This window comes from Bremia lactucae, linkage group LG15, assembly GCF_004359215.1.
Source record: "Bremia lactucae strain SF5 linkage group LG15, whole genome shotgun sequence".
Classification (NCBI taxonomy): Eukaryota; Oomycota; class Peronosporomycetes; order Peronosporales; family Peronosporaceae; genus Bremia; species Bremia lactucae.
The window spans coordinates 2,706,504-2,727,479 of record NC_090624.1 but is presented as its reverse complement, the minus strand read 5'-3'; positions in this window follow the sequence as shown (position 1 = coordinate 2,727,479).

Genomic DNA, 20,976 nt, shown 5'->3' with positions numbered 1-20,976 from the left:
TTTATCGCAAGGTGGACGTCGCAAGAGTAACATTCCTCGTTGACATGGACATAGCAGACTCAGTCCTCATTCCAAGCGTTCTCGCATACTTTTCGCGTACAGCATCAATTGAGTGATCAGCGCGATAGTTCGTCCTCTCGATTTGCAAGTCATTGTAGAAGCTCTTTCTATCCTCGAGCATTCGATTGAAACGCCGGATAAATGCGCAACAAAAACTTTGGAAAGTGTCATTTGCATTGATCTTAAGACTCTTTCCGCGGAAAGCCCCGGAAAACGCCAAAAGTAGTCCTGCATCGTTGTAAGCGAGTCCAGAGTTTAAGCTCCGGACAAATCCAACAGCTTCCAAATGATGAGTTGTTGGCTAATCACGTGGATGATTGCTCTCCCGCTTATGATTCTCTTGGTGATGTTGTACTGTGGTTCGTGCACTATGTCATCGTGGCTTTGGTCGTAACTTTAGAGTTATGACAATTGAGCACTTACGGTTGATGAGGTCTTTTTAGAAGGGCGTGGTATAATGTGCCACTATACAGGATTATTACATTAAAAAATAAACAATTTTATTGGCAGACAGGTGCTGTGCCCGAATAGCGGGTACAGCACTACCTGAGAACAAGTGGTTCCCGAAAAAACAAGAACACGGTATTACTTAGTACGATTAAAACAATTCGTAATGATTTAATTAATTTCCAATTTTACTTGATACCAATCACTTAGGCTAAGCTTTCCCGACCGGTTCGTGTAAGCTGTAAGGACGTTTACCTCCGTTTCATAGTAGCTTTAGTATTCCTTCCAACGATCTGTTTCTCTGAGCGTGCCAAGAAAATGAGCCTTAATATCATTTCTTACACCTCTCTGAACACAAATGGAAGCTGGCAGAGCACTTGATGCTGGGGCTTGACAAGCAAGCCCACTCAGGTGTCGAGGACTACACCCGAATGGTGTCATACGCCATGTTTTATTTGCTCAATAAAACCTCGAAGTGGCTTACTCGGCACTTATGACGAAAGGTAAGATGTTCCGCACATAGGCGATCTTTTAGACAGATATTCGTGCCATGTATCAGCCGCCGAACAACAGAGTAATGCTTCAGACGCGCATTTTGCAAAGCGACAGACAAAGCGATCCCTGCAAGAAGATGTGCAGGATGGTGCGCTTGCTGTCGGCGTGCATTAGTGTGGGTACGATATTGGAACACATGAAGGTGCCCACATACATGAACGGACTGCGGCACGGCCCATCCCGACCCGCCCTTTTTAGAAAGGTGCCATCGACGATAAGAAAGGCAATTAAACTTGCCTTAGCTGAGAAGAAATTCTATAACAGTGCCTCGGCAACAACTTTGTACAAGCTGTCGGCCGATAGGTTGGATGCCACTCCTATGGAGTTGGACAATGTAGACGTAGTCTGCTATAAGTGCGGCAAGAGCGGCCAAGTGATGGCTCGCTGCTATGTTAGAGGATTTGCTGGTGCTAAAGCTACCCAGCAAGAGGACTTCCTACTTGAAAGGTGATGGCAAGAACCAGTGTGCAAGACGCGTGAGTTTTGCATCGACCACAGAGGGTTTGGGAAATGCAAGAACGCAGTAGAAGCGGGATGCCCCACTAAAGCGGACACTAAAACTATCCCTTAGTTCAGAGTTATCAAACAAATGGGTAGCATAGTCCCTGAGGTGACGAAATTTCGGTCGGCAAGGAGCAGATTCCACGACATCTCCTGGTTTTTACTATCTCCTTGGCATATTTTAAGATGTGCTGGAGCATCGCAACTAGGGATGCCTCTACCACTTTGTCGTCGGCGGGCTCGAACACTCGTTCGAAGGATTGTCACTTTTCCTGTAACTAATTCAAAGATTACTTGTTTTGACGTGCCTTTGATCGTCCTTTTTTGTCAAGTACTCGTTTTTTAGTCAACACGACCTTCGACTGGAAATGAAACATTGCCAAATTCCCCTTTAAATCCGTGAGTTTTGCAAAAGTCTGCTATGCATCCGAATCCACGAGGTCATCGTATGGTCGTAGCCTCGTATTCGAGCGCTATATACCAGCAGGGTTGAGGACCTTAGCAAAAAAAAGACCCACAAGTAGTCGCACCAGTTCTGGACGAGACATTGATGGACTTCTTGTCGTCGCCCACAGTAGGCGAGAGCGTCTTGAAGAAAGACAAAAGGCTCGCTACTCGGGGCTGGGATGACTTAGAGGACAGCCTTTTTTAATTCTTTGTAAACATCGTGATAAGTTCCCAAAAGAAGTGTCGAGCCGCATACCGGCAGATAGCGGCATCGGGCACGAAAAGTTTTGAGACCTGGCACCAAATATTGTGTTACCAGCAATGGCCATTGCCGAAACAAGAAGTCGAGTATATCGATGCGACATTTGATAAGTGAGTCAAGGCGGGACATGTACGTAAGAGCAAGTCACCAACTGCAGCCCGACCTTCTGTGTGCGTAAAGCCGCAGGTGGGTGGCGCGTGGTTCACGCTTTCAATAAGATGCACGCGACCATCATTTCGGCACAAATGTCAATCTCGCTGTAAGATGTCTTATTAAACTCTATGGAAAAGTCAACTATCTTTTTCGCGTTAGATTTTTAGGACGGCTACAATCAGGTACTCATGAAAAGTCCGATGTCGCCAAAACGGCAGTAATCACTTCAAGCGGTATGCTTTGAGAGTGGCTTGTGATGCATAAGGCTAAGAAACTCATCGGCGACATTTAACCGAGTGGTGGCTTACGTGATGCGTCAGCACCGTGCCTACGCGCCCTAATAATTTGAACGATGTATTCGTACATAGTAGGGTCAAGGATCGGCTGGGTGATTATATTCGCACAATCGTCATTTTTCGGCTGTGTTGTAAGCTGTGGGTGACGCCCAATTGAAGGTCAACTTAAAAAATGCGTCATTGGGGGTTCCTTAGATACCTGTGCTGGGCTGCATCGTTGGTACACATGGTGTACGAGCAGTACCAGACAAGGTAATTGCTGTTAATGAATGGTCACTCCCATAAAACGTGAAGAATTCGCCCAATTCTAAGGGTTCGCTAATTGCTTGCATAAGTATAGCAATAACTCGTACCATGTTGAAGTGTTAGTACTATGGTAAAAGGATTATGATCTTGTGTTTACCGACCTTGCTTACTTGCGTGCCTAACGGCTTCTCACCCCCCCCCCCGTTAGCCTCTTGCCCACTCAGGTATACAAAATTATACCAGCTTTTCTACTCTATCCTAGAAAACAGTGTCGTCAGCCGTCACTCGTACCTCTTCGTACGCGGGTGCCTGTGCTTTTTTACATATCAGTCACCTCTATATTGGAGTTGGAGGTGACTTTTTTCCGCAGTAGACGCATTAGCATCTACTGAAACACATTTGCATCGCTAACAGCTGCATTAAGCCGTGCAGCTGCCAGCTTTGCTGCCTCACAGGCAACGCGCACGGGTGTTGATACCATGTGCAAACGAATTGATTTAAGCAAATTAATAATGCCCTAAATTGGAGTATCAAATAAAACAACAATAATGTGCGCAAGCACAAATCATTGTGAGTTGAGACGACGCCACATCAAAAAAAATTACAGGAAAAGACATAATAATATTTCTATGTCACTCCACAGCATTGACAATTGTGACTGTTGGGTAAGGTAGGGGTGGTGTTACGGAGTTTGTCATTACAAAAATATTATTTCCTTGGAAGCGTTTTATTAGATATCATGTTGTATGAGAGGTGAAACAATAAAGAAGTACAAAATTATCATCTTTATTAATTTTAACTTGATAGTTCCAGTATTACTGAATTTAGTAATATTGAGATTAGCTGTATTGATTGGTTGCTTTGAGTTTGAATCAACGGCGTCAAATATCAAAAGTCACGATCGTGCGGTGCGCATGTAGGCGCCATATACAGCCTGTTATTGCTCCGCTGAAAGAATGAATTTTACATATTGTAAGATCGCCAACAGGTAAAAAGTGGAACGGTGAGCCGCTTACGTCGCGCCGCTTAAGGCCATTCAATCATTTATTTAGCGACCAGTGTGTGCATCTACCCATGATAAATTATGCGGCGCTTGACATGCCACCTAAAATGGTAAAGCTGATAGGTCGCCTGCAGTGACACCCATACAACCACGCACTAACCGCACGCGCAGCGAAAAAAGGCCGCCGGCGTCTGGTGCCACAATTGCAACACCGACAGATGCTGCTGTCGTACTGTTAACTAAGCTGAACGATCCGTCTCACTTGCGCAGTGAGTGTGTACTCCGTCGCTCATTGTTTACTACAATGAGTCGACTGCGCTGCGTCATCTCATAGTGGTGATAAGCACAGCAAGCTAATAGGGGAAGGGTGATGACGCTTTATTGCCTATCCAAACTACACCCACTGCTCCTAACATGGAGACGCCGAACGTTTCAAAAGCCAACTTGCCTAACGTCAACCTAAGCAACTTTCTCGTCGTCTGCGTTAGCTAGCACAGCGACCATTCATTAGAGCTCTGCCCTTGCATGAGCAGGTGCTTCTCAGTTGGGCAGAACCACAACATCTGTCGTTCAGACCGTCATAGACAATGGATCTGGCGCAGATGAGCCTGATCTTATATTTCCACTGACAGCACGTGAACGTATCCTTTTGGTGTCACAATTTAGCCGTATTGAACACGGCTATCTGAATGGTGGCATACCACTGATGCCGCATCCATCCGAATGCTTTATTCCGATAGAACCAGTGCATCGCTCCTAAAGCGCACTGCTCTAGATGCACATAATAGTATTGCATCAAACGTTCATGGAAGGGTCAGGGATAAGCACTTGGTCGTGTTTCCCGATCCCGGTCGTGCCCCACTAAGACTCGGGCTACGCACAAACGAGACTGGCCTGTGAGTATGGCGCACTACGTTTATATAAAAAGGTGTCTCGGCGTGGACACTGACATGTTTCGTATACCTAACTTCACGAAAGGCAATTGCTTGCTCCATTCTTTGGGAGCCGCTATTGTGTGCAATACATCCGCCACAACACGATTGGCACGTTCCATTTGGCCATCAGTCTAAGAATGATCGATTGTAGACATATACCCAGCAGCTTAAACACATAGCGCCAAAACGCTGACGTATAACGTGGATCCCCGTCCGATATTATGGACTCGAGCACCCGTGAAGACGGTACACATGATGCAGGAATGATAGAGTTGTCTCCTTGTCTGAGATCGAAGTGCTACATAGTGGCGCGGCAGCACCTGCAATGGCGCACTGGTGGACGGTATGATAACTTGTTCATAGTTATATGATGTTGCAGGCTTTATGCGATAACACAGTTCGCAGGGGCGAAAAAAGTTAGCCAAATATCGGTATGGGTTTGGCCGCTAGAATTCCTCTGAAACTCGTAAGAATGTATTTTCACGGCCCATTCACATCTGTGAACTATTATCTTGTTGAAGCACCGGTCTTGGCGTTGCCAGACGCAGATAAGACCTTTAAGCGTCGTCTGCGATGCAACCAGTTTTGCAATCGGCAGCGCACTCCTGCATAAGGATAACGACGGCGTCGACCGTGTCATTTCTTATCAGTCCGTCTTTTAGAAGCCGCATAAATGACTTACACTGTGCATACCAAGGAGCTACTATCAGTAAAATATGCTCTTATTAAGTTTCAAGTGCGCCTATTTGGGGCACCGAACTATTTGTGATTCATAGGGATCACGCATCACTGTGGATCGCAATAAACTCACCCACCTCTCGTCAAGCATGGTGAGATGGCTTACATTCATTCTAAGTAAATTAAAAAGTCGGTTACAAGCCGGGTAAGTCGAATGTCTTGGCTGGAGCGCTATCGCGTAGACCAGACTTTGAGGCAAGACACCAGGAAAATGTGTCTCGGTCTAAGGTACAAGTTGAGTCGTCAACATTTCTAGCCATGAAGACCCACCTCGTAACGAACTCAATGGCCTCCGAAACCAAAGAAAGCAACAGTCGGGAAGAATATGTTGGCTGCTGTTAGATCCGTAGGGTGAACGATAGGTCTCCCTCCCGTCTCATCTGAAGGCTAAGCTAAGGCGCTTTAGCGATGGTATGTTATGGCATCGTGTGGCCCGTTCAGAATCTATGCCCCTCATGAGCGAATCTCAAATTAAGGATACCTCATGAGCTCCCTGGTGCACCATTGATTGGGCATCTAAGCATCTACTTGTATCTTTGACCAAACCCATTCTCCATCCTTTAAGGAGGTCGGGCAAGGGCAGGCGACACCTGCTACTACCATTGTAGGTGACTGGGCCGTGTCGGCTTCATCGCCCGACTCGGTGGCAACTGTCAAGGCCTTGGGATTAACCGGGGCCACAGCCGTTAAGTCTACAGGTTCTAACGTGACAACCAAAGAGGTGATGAAGATGTTGTTGGACACTTCGTCATACCTTTTGGGCGCAAAGTCATCTCGTGATGACTCCATCGACAACGATAACTCTGGTGATGTCAGTATGCATCACTAGGAGCGAAGTAATCGTAAAGGATATTTCGTAAGCTTGCTGCTGGTGGTGCTAGTATGCATAAACAGGGACGGGGCGCATCTCGTGAAAGATGAGCGTTCACCAATGAGGATCCTATAATAAGTATGCCTCCTTGGGGGCATGACCTGCACCCATAAAAAGCATGGGCATGCGCCTACACACTAGATGCAAGGTAACCCTGCCTCTCTCGATAATGGTGCAGGTTGTCGCATGCGCCAACTACGTCCTTTTTTGAACTGGTCGCAAAAAGCATCAAGTTTGTCGAGCCAGGCCTAGCGGTCTATGCTTTGCACGTGCTTCACAAGCTTGAAACAAAGGAGTGACATCCTTTGCCGGCATCTATGTGACTACCGATGCCGGAAAAAGGCATCGATGAAAAATTCCGTTTCGTCCTCTCCAAGCTTGTGAACACTGGATGAGTCGATTGTTCGCCATACCAGACCAACGAGTTTGGTTGCCCTTTGAGGGCAGCCAAGGCTTGTTTTCGGGAGCAAACTGCCCCGTTTCGTGGTCCCTCTCCCGTTGGCTCACGTTAACGTTATCGATAACATTACTCTGGAAGAAATCCTGGACCTCAAACACTTATACGAGCGCGGGAAGCGCTCGTTCTCCGAAGGACTTTCTGTTGAGGAGAATGGGTCTCGTTGTAATGCAAGACGAGACCCGGTACGTACAAGATCAGCTGAGAACGAGGTTCCCAACTATTATGCGAGTGTGGATATCCTCTTAAATGAACGAGATGACTTGTTCAGTCCTTCCACAACACGGTGATTCGAGATGCGTTCAACTGGAAAAATCTTTTCACCACTTGAATCCTATAATAGTTGTGAGGGAGGAGGAAAATTGATTTCGCTTCGTTCGCCGAACCCGCGTCAATATCGTGACTTAGATTATACCTTCCATCATTTAAGGGAGGAGAGTGATCACAAACGATCCCGTCGGCTCGAGTTAGCGGTATGACCAAATGGAAAATTGTGCGCAAGTTGCGACTGATCAACTGGCAAACGAACGGACGTATCAGTCCCTTCAAAACGAGCTGGTGACAGCTCGTCAAAAGATTTCTTTCTTGAAGGATGTAACGAGTAAATCGTCATTCCCAATAGAACCAGACTCTGTCCCGAGTTCTTGGCTCGGGACCGTCAGGCTTTGGCAGATTTCTCAAACCGTTCCGGGTAATTCAAAACCAGAAGAAGCCTGTACTGATGGTACGGGCGGAGATGCCCGACATAAAATGTAGGATGCTTACGCATCCTTCAAAGCAGCTCGATCGTTTACGCACTGCATTGGCGATGTAGTACACAAAACAGGCCGATATACATGGATAATAATTTATTACTGCCCACATCCGTCTCTTACATGTTTTGGTAGGCTCACCTTCGGAAATAGGACTAAATAATTAACATTGAATGAAATAATATCTGTTTTTCCTTTTATTAGAGTTTCGTTTCTGTCGATCCTCTGCATCATCGAAGGAATCCTGTACGAAACGGGCCACTGCTTTTCGAGCTAGCACGATGTTTCCTGCTGACTCTGTTTTGTTTTTGTCTTCAGTGCGACAGGTGTCAACTGCGGAGGTATCTTTTTTCGAATTAGTATATGCATTTATTGTTTTTGCATACTGAGTCTTGCAGCATCAATATTGAAGTAAGTAATAGCATTATCGTTCAATGTTGATCAAATTTACAGTGGTATCCTTCGCATTGTCCTTAGGATCAATGCGTTATAAACAAGAGCAAGATTGTTCATTGCTCGAGCAACCTTCCTTCTCAAAAAAGTAACTCTTAAACTAGGTGGGTATGCGCTGATGGCGTAAGCCGTTCACGAAATACGGTTCTCGCTTCGTAGAAGCATGCACTGAATTATTGATGGCAAATTCTACCATCGGCAAGAACTCGCTCCAACTCGTAAAAGAGTAAACGAATCCACGAATTATCTCTTTGAGGATGCGATTTGCACGTTCTGCCTGACCATCTGCTTCAAAATGGTCAGAAATTGACACCTTCGACTGTGTTCCAAGTGATTTAATCACAGAATGCCAAACCTCTAATGTGAATCTGGGGTTTCGATCTGAAACCAGTTCACGGGGTAACCCATGGAGTCGAAATATCGTGTCAACAAAGACACGAGCACAGCCTTTAGCTATGATCGACTCCGGGACTGCAGCAAGATAATTTATTTGGCTGAAACGATCAACAAATACAAGAACATATTTTCTGGGTATCAACGTCTGGAAATCTGAAGACGAAGTCCGCAGATACGGTTTGCCAACACTCTGCCAAACAGGCAGAGTTTGTAACGGAGCACGGGTGAAGCACTAAGCTTCACCCATTTAAAAACTTATCAAGCACGTATGTACTTGCGGACGGACTCATACTGGCGAGCCTAGTAGATGTCACGACTTATTGTGAGATAGGTCTTTTCACGTTCCCGATGGCCACTTATAAGCCATTGCGTGTTGTAGATCGATCTGTTCGATCTCTTAAGGGTCGATACAACTTCGACAATCCTTTTAAGGATTGTTGGGATCGATTTCTTAGGTAAATGATGGGTATAAGCGTGAAGGTCACGCTTGCCTTGCTTCAAATCCAGTAGGTCGACTCGAGCCCTAAATTCGGCAAGTGATTGCTCAAATGGTTGTCTGAGTGGGTTTTAAGGACCTCATACAAACTTAAAGACTAATGGGTTGTGAAGCTTGAGCCCCAAGGCCCAAGATTTGGCACGTCCAGCTAAGTTGGACATGCCAAATTTCACTTTTGACGCATCATCACTTATACGGCGAGTTTCTATAGCGTCATCTAATTCGATGAATCTTTTTTAAAGGGAGTCGCCTTCGACTACACTCACAAAATTTCGGGCTGCAGTGAAGCGATTTGCTCTCACGCACATGTCCTGCCTTGGCTCGCTTGTTGAAGAACTCATCGATATAATCGAATTACTCTTTCGACAGCGGACATTGCCAGATCACACAATACGTGGTGCCAGGTTCGAGGTCTATCTCGTGCCCGATGCCCCTATCTGCTGGTAGGCGGCTCGGCTTTTCTTCTGGGAACACATCGCGATGTTTGCACAGAACAGCAAATACGGACTGTCCCTCAAAGCAAACCGCCTACAGCAGCCAAACCTTCTGTGTGCCGAGTCGAAGACGACTCCTCATTATGAAGACGAGAAGCAGACCACCAAAAACTCGCCTAGAACTGGTGCGACAAAAGCGAGATCTCGCATTCCCTTAACTGGAAGGAACAAATCTCGACTCCGGGAGATTTACTATCTCCTCGGCAGATTTAAAGACTTGCCGGAGCACCTCAACTGAGGATGCCTCCGCAATTTCGACATTGACGGCCTCGAACACCTCGTTCGAAGGCCCGTACCCTTTATTAAAGACTGATCCAAAGGTCACTCGTTTAGACGTGCCTTTGATCGTCCTAATCTGTCGGGTACTCGTTCTTCGAGTTACCACGACCTTTTTCTGGGAAGCGGGTGCCGTTGCACTCCTGGCTAACGCACCCCTACCAACCGCACAGGCTAGTGGCACTGTGCCGATTTATGCGACGCATGACTTTCTGTCAGCTCGCCGTCTACTGCCACAGGCTCTCGGCTCTGTGCAGGACATTCGGACGCATGACTACTTGTCATCGTCCTCTTCACTTCCACACGCTTGTAGATGCTCCAAGATGTTCATCTGTTTGACATTTGGTAAATAAGAGACAGGCATCGTCATGGTTTGATGCTGCCAGCTTACGAATGGCTCTTTCTTTCTAAGCCATACTAATTCTAGGATGACGTCAAATTTGTCACTAAATTCAGTACGATGAAATCACCATCGTACTGCTTACCCTTTAACCTGTTTTAGATACCAACTATACGCTTTATTACTGTTACAGATGCGCCTGTTGCTAGGCGCACTGTCATCCTCGTTATAAGAATATCGCGATTAATAAGTATGAGCCTGCGATCTTGTAGCGATTGGTGCCGATTAAAATTATCCGACGCCCCACAATCGCCTAGAGACCTAATTGGCAACTTATTTGACACTTTTATTTTCAAGGTGGTGAGACTACCACAGGCAGCGTCGATACTCGACCACTCGAATAAGTTAAGTAGTATGAAACAAGGATGTTTGCGACAAAAGAAAAATTAAGAGAGCATGAAACGCCTTTTTATAAGAGATAGTGCCACTAGAGCGTCGATCGTGGAGGATCTCGCTGTGTTTGCGCATTCGTCGCTTACGGAGTTTTAGGTGACCTGAAGTTGGCGACAAGGTGAAAAATCGACTTTTTAAACGATTAATTGTTGCATTTGTTAATGAATCTGTTCAAAGTTGCTGACCACAGCTAGAGGCAAACGGGAACGATATTCCCCAAATGATACTTGAAGGAACAAGTTCTCAAGAATCTGCAGGAACAAGTCCTAAGAAATCTCTGGTCAAAGGTTCCCAGGTTCCTTTATATTAAGTTTCAAAGAGAAAGTGAGACATTAAATGTCTTAGTAAGCAACGGATCAAGTGTAGACGCTTCTGCATTTGTTCTGATAGCGCTCCAAATGTAGCTCGGAGATATCTTAACTGCCAACGCTAGAACCGAAGCGGTTCTTACGTAAACTGCGTAGTGGCATAGTCAAGCAGATCTACATACTTGTCACAGATGACAAGTACGTGACCGATCGGTAATAGTATTTCCTGAAAGCGAACGGGTTCTCAGCAGCTCATTGATGGACGAGGGTGTCTTCGATGAGAAGACTCAGATTAAACATTTACGTCCCAATCCTGGAAGTCTTTGAAAACAAATCCCCTATTTAAGGATTTGATCTAAATTAAGGATATCTTTCCTTAATCCTATCTTGTGAGTTGTCTAGGGGGATAAAGGCACTCGACACTAGCTCGACCTAAACCAGGTTCAAAACACTTGTGGACATTGCTTCGTATAGTTTGCCAATCGCTTAGCAGTAGCTCATGTGAGAGATTCAACCTCGTCACATATCTCTCCGGCTTTTTGTGTGCGTAAAGCAACAGTAGGGTGGCGGATTGTGCACACGTTCAATAAATTGAATGCTGCAACGTTACCGGCTCCAACGCCGATACCACGAAAAGACGTAATCATTGATGGTATGTCAAATTATACAATCTTTTCGTCAATGGATCTGATAATTGGATTCTATCATATCCTTATGCGTGTACAGGATATTCCATATTCAGCGGTAAGCATCTCAAGCGGATTGCCAAGGGAGTGGCTAGTCATGCCACAGGGACTTAGTAATGCCCTGCGACTTCTAACAGATGCGTAACTAATCTGCTAGGATCGGTGCGAAATTTCAAACCTAGTTATTTATTGACGTCTTTGTTTATAGCATAGCCATGGTCGGAAAGTCGGACATTGAAGTACACCGTACCCACTCCTGAAAGGCTCTTACACTTATAAGTAAGCATAGGTTGTGTGCAGATCTCAAAAAGTGTATATTCGCTGCAAGCGTATTTCAACTTCTCGCGTGCATCGTGGGCAAATACGGTATACGCCCTGATCCGGAAAGATCAAAGCGACCACCGACTGGCCCACGCCAGTCGATGTAAACGGACTTCGAAATTATGTTGGCTTTGCAAATATCTGCACAATTACTCCCACAATTATGCCGAAATGACAGTACATCTTTCTTCTTTGTTGAAGAATAATGTAAAGCGGAACGCTAATTGTTAGCATTCATTTGAGGGTATCAAGCAAAGCTTGATACAAATCCCAATCCTGGCGATTGTGGATTAAGACAGACCATTTCCTGAGGTCTGTGACGCCAGCGATTTTGCAATCAGCTTTTCGTAAATGCAATATGACACAGACTATTCAGTGCATGACATGAAACTCGCTGCCATCGGATTTGGCTGGCTTAAGTAAGGGTCTATCTCGTAAGAGATAGACCGCACTTACGCCATCAGCACATACCCACCTAGTTTAAGAGTTACTTTTGTTTAAGGGGAGGGCACGCTCGAGCAATGAACAATCTTGCTCTTGTTTATAACGCATTGATCCTAAGGTCAATGCGAAGGATACCACTGTAAATTTGATCAACATTGAACGATAATGCTATTACTTACTTCAATATTGATGCTGCAAGACTCAGTATGCAAAATCAATAAATGCATATACTAATTCGAAAAAAGATACCTCCGCAGTTGACACCTGTCGCACTGAAGACAAAAACAAAACAGAGTCAGCAGGAAACATCGTGCTAGCTCGAAAAGCAGTGGCCCGTTTCGTACAGGATTCCTTCGATGATGCAGAGGATCGACAGAAACGAAACTCTAATAAAAGGAAAAACAGATATTATCTCATTCAATGTTAATTATTTAGTCCTATTTCCGAAGGTGAGCCTACCAAAACATGTAAGAGACGGATGTGGGCAGTAATAAGTTATTATCCATGTATATCGGCCTGTTTTGTGTACTACATCGCCAATGCAGTGCGTAAACGATCGAGCTGCTTTGAAGGATGCGTAAGCATCCTACATTTTATGTCGGGCATCTCCGCCCGTACCATCAGTACAGGCTTCTTCTGGTTTTGAATTACCCGGAACGGTTTGAGAAATCTGCCAAAGCCTGACGGTCCCGAGCCAAGAACTCGGGACAGAGTCTGGTTCTATTGGGAATGACGATTTACTCGTTACATCCTTCAAGAAAGAAATCTTTTGACGAGCTGTCACCAGCTCGTTTTGAAGGGACTGATACGTCCGTTCGTTTGCCAGTTGATCAGTCGCAACTTGCGCACAATTTTCCATTTGGTCATACCGCTAACTCGAGCCGACGGGATCGTTTGTGATCACTCTCCTCCCTTAAATGATGGAAGGTATAATCTAAGTCACGATATTGACGCGGGTTCGGCGAACGAAGCGAAATCAATTTTCCTCCTCCCTCACAACTATTATAGGATTCAAGTGGTGAAAAGATTTTTCCAGTTGAACGCATCTCGAATCACCGTGTTGTGGAAGGACTGAACAAGTCATCTCGTTCATTTAAGAGGATATCCACACTCGCATAATAGTTGGGAACCTCGTTCTCAGCTGATCTTGTACGTACCGGGTCTTGTCTTGCAGTACGACGAGACCCATTCTCTTTAACAGAAGATCCCCTGAAGAAATATCTTTTCCTTCCTCGACGAGCTTAGATCCATGGGTTTCGCTCTTTTAGACGGAAGTGAAGTGCTTGGATGAAAGCATTCGACGAGCTGTCACCAGCTCGTTTTGAAGGGAATGATGCGTCCTTCCGTTCGCCAGTTGATCAACTGCAACTTGCGCACACTTTTTAGGCTAATATTGCCCATGACGCTTTATAATTGAATGCTCAGGCGCGGCACCTTCGCAAGCGCGATGCCAAGCGCAAGACCGATGGCAATTAAAAATAAATCAATTAGATGACGCTATGCTCTATGCTAATCCAGCACCAATCCGTATCCTTTTAAGGAGATTAAATTATGGCCTAGCCATGTCAGCTAATTTTCGCTATATTTGTGTAAATGATGGCGAGACACAACCACTTGCACAAATCCTTTTGGGTTTTAGGAGCCGGCGAATCTACTATGGCTTTACCTTAGCGAGATCCACTGTAAGGCCTCGCTCCCAATAAAGCACCCTAAGAATAAAAAAAATTCTGCGCCAAAAATGCATTTAGATGCATACGTATACAATTTATTTGTGCGCATACACTCGAGCACTGCTCACAAATGGTCTAAGTGGTTTCCACATCCGATCTACCCTGGTTCGTACGACGATGGACAAAAATGTCATCAAATAAGCCTGCGCATAACCTCGATGAGGGCGAAACAGTTGCATCACTAAGCGATTAAATGTTTTCGGAGCGTTGGAAAGCCCTTGTGGTATAACCAACCACTTCCATAGCATACCACGTGGGGCGCTAATCGCTGTAAAAGGGATATCGCTACTCCAAGACATGAAAGACGCGTAGCGTCTATACCCTAACAAAGCAATACGAGTGAGCAGTTACATGCGCTTGTCAATGGTGTGACCGGTGACATCGAGGGAGACTTTAGCCTTGTGGCAATTCCTAATTCCTTCGTTACATGCTCTTTTAAAGCTAGACAACATGGCAGCAGAGCCTTAAAGACTGGTAGCTTATCTGAGATGGTGGTCATTCGACCAATAATTGAGTTAAACTCATCGTCACTTCTAGACGAAGCTGTCCTTGAGGACACAAAAGCTTTCTTTAGTGCGCGAAGCGGATCATCGATCCTTAAAGATCCGATGGATGTAATTTATCTTGATTAAGGAATTCCAAGAGGTGGTGTGTACCAATCCATCATCTATTTTACCTACGGATAGAGGTGTCCGTTATAATATCGACTTGGTTCCTGGAACCAAATACTATGTCACACGAAAGTGACCTTTATCAAAGGAACAGGTGACGTCATTGACGATTTCTTCCGGGCTAAGCACGACGCTGGATTGGTACGAGAAAGAAAACCTCCTTATTCCACACCGACATTTTGTGTCAAAAAGGCAGATGGAAAATGGCGCATTGTACATGCTATAATAAGCTTAATGCTGCCACTATACCAGCACAAAACCTCATTCCTAGAAAGCAAGTTGTTTAGACCAATACGGTGGAATATACAATGTACAGTGCACTTGACTTAGTCGATGGTTATTACCAACTGCTCATGCGAGCTAAATCTAAGGCTTTAGAATAGGGAAAATGTAAAACTGTATTGATAGATTAAATTCCGACGTAACGATCTTCTATTCACTGCAGACTTTATTATATTGATAACAAACGATGTGTGGCGCCTACTTGCGCACCGCACAATCGGTTCGTATGACGATTGGCACTTACTTCAAAGTTGAATCAACCAATCAACAGAATTATTACCTGTTGCGTCAATATTACAGAATTTGGTATAAATTCATACTTCTTTATTATTCCCTGTCATAAGACATAACATTTGGTAACAATATTAAATCGCACACCCTGTTACACATACAACGCCAGTGTAGCGCATATAATCAGCATCTGAGCCTGTAAGATTAAAGCATTGAAATTGTATGCCGTTGGCCAGATCAGGTAGAAAATGCTTCTCACTTCCAGTGTAGCGCATATAATCGGCATCTGAGCCCGATGAAGGGCCTGTAAGATTACAGCGATGTAAGTATATGCCGTTGGCCAGATCAGGTAGAAGATAGCTCATCTGCTCCTCACTTCCATTGTGGAGCAACAACTTAGCCGGTATAATATTGAAACAAAAATAATCAGCAATTAATGCATCACACCTTAAACGTTTCATATTATCGCAAAAATACTTCTTACTATAGGTGCTTGGAATCCAATATCGCATTCTATCTTGCGGTTGTTCTGCGTAACCTGCTTATGAACCTTCCTTTTCTAGATACGTTGGCGACGAGAGTCACAGCCTCTATATTACCGGAATAAGATTGGAGAAGACGCCATACTCCTCTTTTAAACCACAAATTTTCTCATATTGATTTTCCTGCAACTGGGTACCTAGTGCATCAGCCTCGTCATGTTTCGTTAGGGCGCGACGCATTTTATGTCCCTCGCGTAATAATCTACTAAGCCAAAGGTTGAAACAACTGATTTTAAATCCCTTCGACAAACTCTGAGTGGACGCAACTTTGCAATCGCATAGCTTCCGTTATTCGCTTAGCACGCACGTACCTTTGCATCATGCTACGATACAAAAATTTGCCAGTCTTGATATTGGAACGAGCAAAAGTCCGTTATGAAAAACTTGCGCTGAACAAAACGATTGGCATCGCCGTACACCGCAAGCATCGAGCTCTGTGTAATCAAAGACGGTTGGAACTCTTTTTCGAACGTCATCTCGTGAAATTGCTCCTCAGCGCGTCTGATGTTATATGTATGAAATTTGCTTAAGTCTTCCACGTCTCTTGGAGTTAGCTAGACAAATTACAATTTCTTTGCTGTCCGCAAATAGCATGTCATTCTCCGTATCACAGACCTTTTAAGTCTTCGTTCAGCCCTTGTCACGTTCGTTGACTTTCATCTGTGCCAAAGACTCGAGCTTAGCTGACGGCTCTTGACATTGTTAAGCTTTTTTATCGCAGTTGGCGCTAGCAATTTTTAACTATAATACCAACATCATATAACTTTTTTTCGTCATATCCAAATTTTGATTCTTGTCATGTCATGCGAGCAACTTTACGCCTTTCCAAATAAATAGTCATAATGTCACAAAGTGTATAAAGAGTACTAGATTGATGAATTTAAAAGGTTTCGACCACCACTCAGCGTTTAAAAAGAAAGAAACTGTTTCTTTGACAGGGCATTAACGAACTTGCCGCGAATATGTTACGTAGATTTTATTTCCAACTGGTGAATAGAGAAGGCAACGCAATTGGCACAGTCGACTTCGTCAGGATGCCGTCCGATGAAGCAGATGTTGGTGAGGTACGGGACGCTGTAAAGAATAAATACAGCGACAGTCACCTCGCCGGCATTGCCACATCTGATCTCATAGTCTACGCGAATGGGGTGGATCATACCAGTGGTCAGCACCTGCCTTACTTGTCGTTTCCTTTGAGAGAACTTGGAATAGATGAGAACGACCCGATCATTATAGTGGATATGCATGAAGAACCAGAACAGAAGAAGCTGAAGACATTGACTGTAAAAATCCAGGACGAGCTGATAAATTCGATTGGGCGCAATTTGGATATCGGGACGTGGCAGGTTGGCGGCTTCAATCTCGAGATTTTCCGCGTTGAACCGGATTTTCCCAAGTGGTTTTACGTTCGTAAGGAAACGATCGATATCATCAAGGTATTCGAGTCCCAGATGAGAGCAAACAAGAAAATTGTGTTCAAGGGTACGCCTGGTGTTGGTAAGAGCATGCTGGTCGTGTTGTTTGCGTTTTACATGGCCTTGATTGAGGAGAAACGCGTCGTCCTGTTTCGTAATATTATAAATGGCTTTTCCTTGTTGTATCTCGATGCAGAAAACAAGGAGTTCTGGCGAATGGACGAGGCGAAAATTGAAGACCTGGATTTGTACCGGCAGTATTTTAAGGGCGCAGTATTGTGTCTGGACGGGTTTCGAGAAGACTTTGTTAGAAATCACCATAATGTGCTTGCAAAGTTCCGGCTGCTGGCCACTTCTGCTCAGTATGAAATAAAGGGTGGCGAACGCGATGTAACTTGCCAGTGCCTTGTTCCATTTTGGTCGCTTTCCGATTTAAAATTGATTGGCGCGCATCGTGAGTTGTCGAAACACACGATCAAAAACATATATTTTTACTCGGGTGGAAGTATGCGAGCTTTCTTATCGGATCAAACAGGAGCGAAGGATCTGGTTGACGATACAATCCGTAAGGTCGGTCCCAATATTGCAGACTTTCTTATTACTCAGCATGGAAGTACGTCGGATAAACAAATTGATCGCATACGGATGACGGGAATTCGAGCAAACGATCACCGTGACTTAAACAAGTATACGTCTTCCAGCCATTGGGTTTCTGAGGTCACCTCTGAATATGCGTTGAGAATACTAGGCAAAATTGTAAAGCCAACTTATTACGAAGAAATGTGGTCCAAAGGCCGCAAGCTTCGAGATGGGGTGTTGATGGGCATTGCATTTGAGAACTACGTGCATACACTGGCGAGGGATGGAAAAAAGATTGAGTTGCAAGTGAGGGAATACAACCAAGTGAAAAAGAGTCAGCATACCTATATTGCGTTGGAAATCGAAGCCAAGTCGTGCTGCAACGATGGAGCTACTGCAGCAGAATGCGATACAGCCATGCAGCGATTTGCGACTTCAAATGACGATTATTGGTATCCCTCTTGTCGTTGTTTGAAGTCGATCGATAGTGTCGCAAAGCTGAAGAGGGATGGACAGCCTTGCACGTTCATATTAATTCAAGTTACAAAATCAATCAGACACTCATTCGATTCATCTGCTATCAACAAGTATGCGGGGTTCTTTCCGGGTGGCTGCCATTACATTGCATTGGTGCCCAATAAAAAGGTAAGTGATAACTTTCAACTTGTTCCACCTAATTTTGCCGCCAGTGTGCGTTTGCATGTTGCATACATCACGACTGGTGTTTTTGATACTACGCCTGTAGGCACGTGAAATGCCACAACAGAAAGTAATGAAAGTTTTTCAATATAAGCTGCAATTTATTACTTTATACTTATGTTTTTATGGTGATAATCTTGTTTGATAAAATACTAATAATCGCACCACTATCGTTTAACTTGTCTACTGCTATTAAAGATTCGTACCGAAAGAAAGACTAGCTGAGAACGTCGCAAAAAGAGTTTTTGATATGTTTTGCCGCTTGTTAAAAGGTCCGTGCTCACATAATCATTTTGTAAGAGCAGTGCGAGTTGGAAAGCTTAGTGATGGCTTACGAAAAGTGGACAAAATTCGATCTCACTCATCCTCAGTATATCCAATCAATCAGCCCATGACAAATCCATGACTCTCCTCGTGCGAGGCGTATACCAACAAATATCAAAGCCGCCACAGGAACTAACGTGCAGCACAAACTTCGTTTATGGTCAATTCGGTCGATAACGAAAAACAAAAAGAACGCGCCCAGTAATTGCATCCCCATACAATTCACAAACGTATACGTTGCGTCTTGAATGGATCGATACGTATTGGACAGATACATAATCACGCAGCCCACAAAGAGCTCCGAGACCAGCAATTGCATCAATCCGACTGCAAATTTCAGCACCAACGCGCCGCCCACTTTATCGTCACTACTGGCCTCTTTGTCCCAAATCATCCGCAATTCTTCCGCTACACTTTTCTTACGACGCAAAACGGCCAAACACCGTTCCCACGATTCCAACATCTTGCGCATATACATACACCCGATACGGACTCTCAGGGAATACGTAGACAGCAGGCGTAGTATAATTGTCGCAATAAACACTTGCCAGACCCATCCAACTTCATCCGACGACGACGAAAACCACGACGCAAATAAAATGCCAGGCAGAAAGCCACAGCTCAAGAGCAGCAACGCTTTTCCACGCTTGTCCCGCGTTGAAATTTCATCAATGTACACGGCCAGCGTCGGTAGCAGCAGCTCAACGAAGTTGCCAAGTTAGTAAATGCCAGGCACAAAAAGCTCTTCGCCGTTCGTTTGATAAAACATTCATTTTTTCAAGAATACTTACATACCTTTCATATCGAATAAGCACATTGGAAGCATAAGAACCATTAATTAAAGAGACTGTGATTAACAAAAATCCTTGCCTTTCGTCCTTGCGTTAAGCTGTGCACTTGAAATGGTCTTCAACAATCGTAGAGTAGACGTGCCCCTCGTTCGTGAGGTCGCAAAGTGGCAAAAATGTGGTCCACCTAAAACCGCAATCATTCGTGCACGTCGCCAAGACGTTTAAAATGGCTTGTTGCTCCTTTGAGAACGTCGAGTCCAGGGGCCCGTAACACGTGCTATCTCCGTACTCTCCCGTGCTTAGCTGATTCCATTATTTCACCGCCTTTGTGGACGTATCAAACGACGTCATTGCAACGTCCGCCTTGCCAACGGACCCCTTAGTATTGTAGCAATGCACGTAAATTACTTCTAAGAGATGATGCTTGAGTTCGTTCAAGTCCTGCAGCGGACTCACGCATAAGCACGTGAAACTCGATTTGCCCTGGAAACTTCGCAATTTGCTCACAACACGCACCTAGATGCCTTCTCGAAGGTCGCTAGCGTATTTGTCAGCATTGACAAAGTACTGGCAATCAAAAGATCCCAAGCCGTGGTCTAATTGGAAACGCACACTTGTGGATTGTGGCATTGAGCCAGTTAATAAACCCACGAGCCGCACGGTGGACAGTTCCTGACCGTCTAGGCGAAGCGCGTCGTCGTCACTCGCATGAAGCGACTGTAGCTGCATGATTGTGGCAGGGAAATACTCTGGTCACCACTACTGCGCTTAGTAGGTGTTTTTTCTGGTATCCAGACAACTGACTAGACATAAAGCCGCCCCCGTTTTCATACGCCTCATAGCCGCCGCCATAATTCATGATGTCGATCCAGAAATGGCGCCAATTATTTTCATTTCAATAATATATATATTCTGTTTGGCCGGTGTTATACAAATTCGTTAAGTACGCTTTATGTGCCTAACGATTGATCAATTACTTCATGTGACGTTCTTAAACCTGCCAATTGGGTGTGGTGCACAAAGTGACCCACCCTTGTGTATGTGCATAGGATGACGGCTAGCGTCATCCACGATCCGTAGATTTCCAAGGAATACGCTCGCAATGTAGAGGTGATTTTTTTCTTAACAACTATTTTATTAATTTTATTATTATAAATAAATTTTGTTTTAATGGGTAAATTATTTGCTCCAGCTTTAAAAAACCTTTTTGCATATTCAAGTGAAACATCTACAGAGGTGGCATCTATTGATTTGCTGTATTACGCTCGATTGAAAATAAATCAGTCTTTAATATACTTCCTAGCTAACAAGTGCGCACGCGA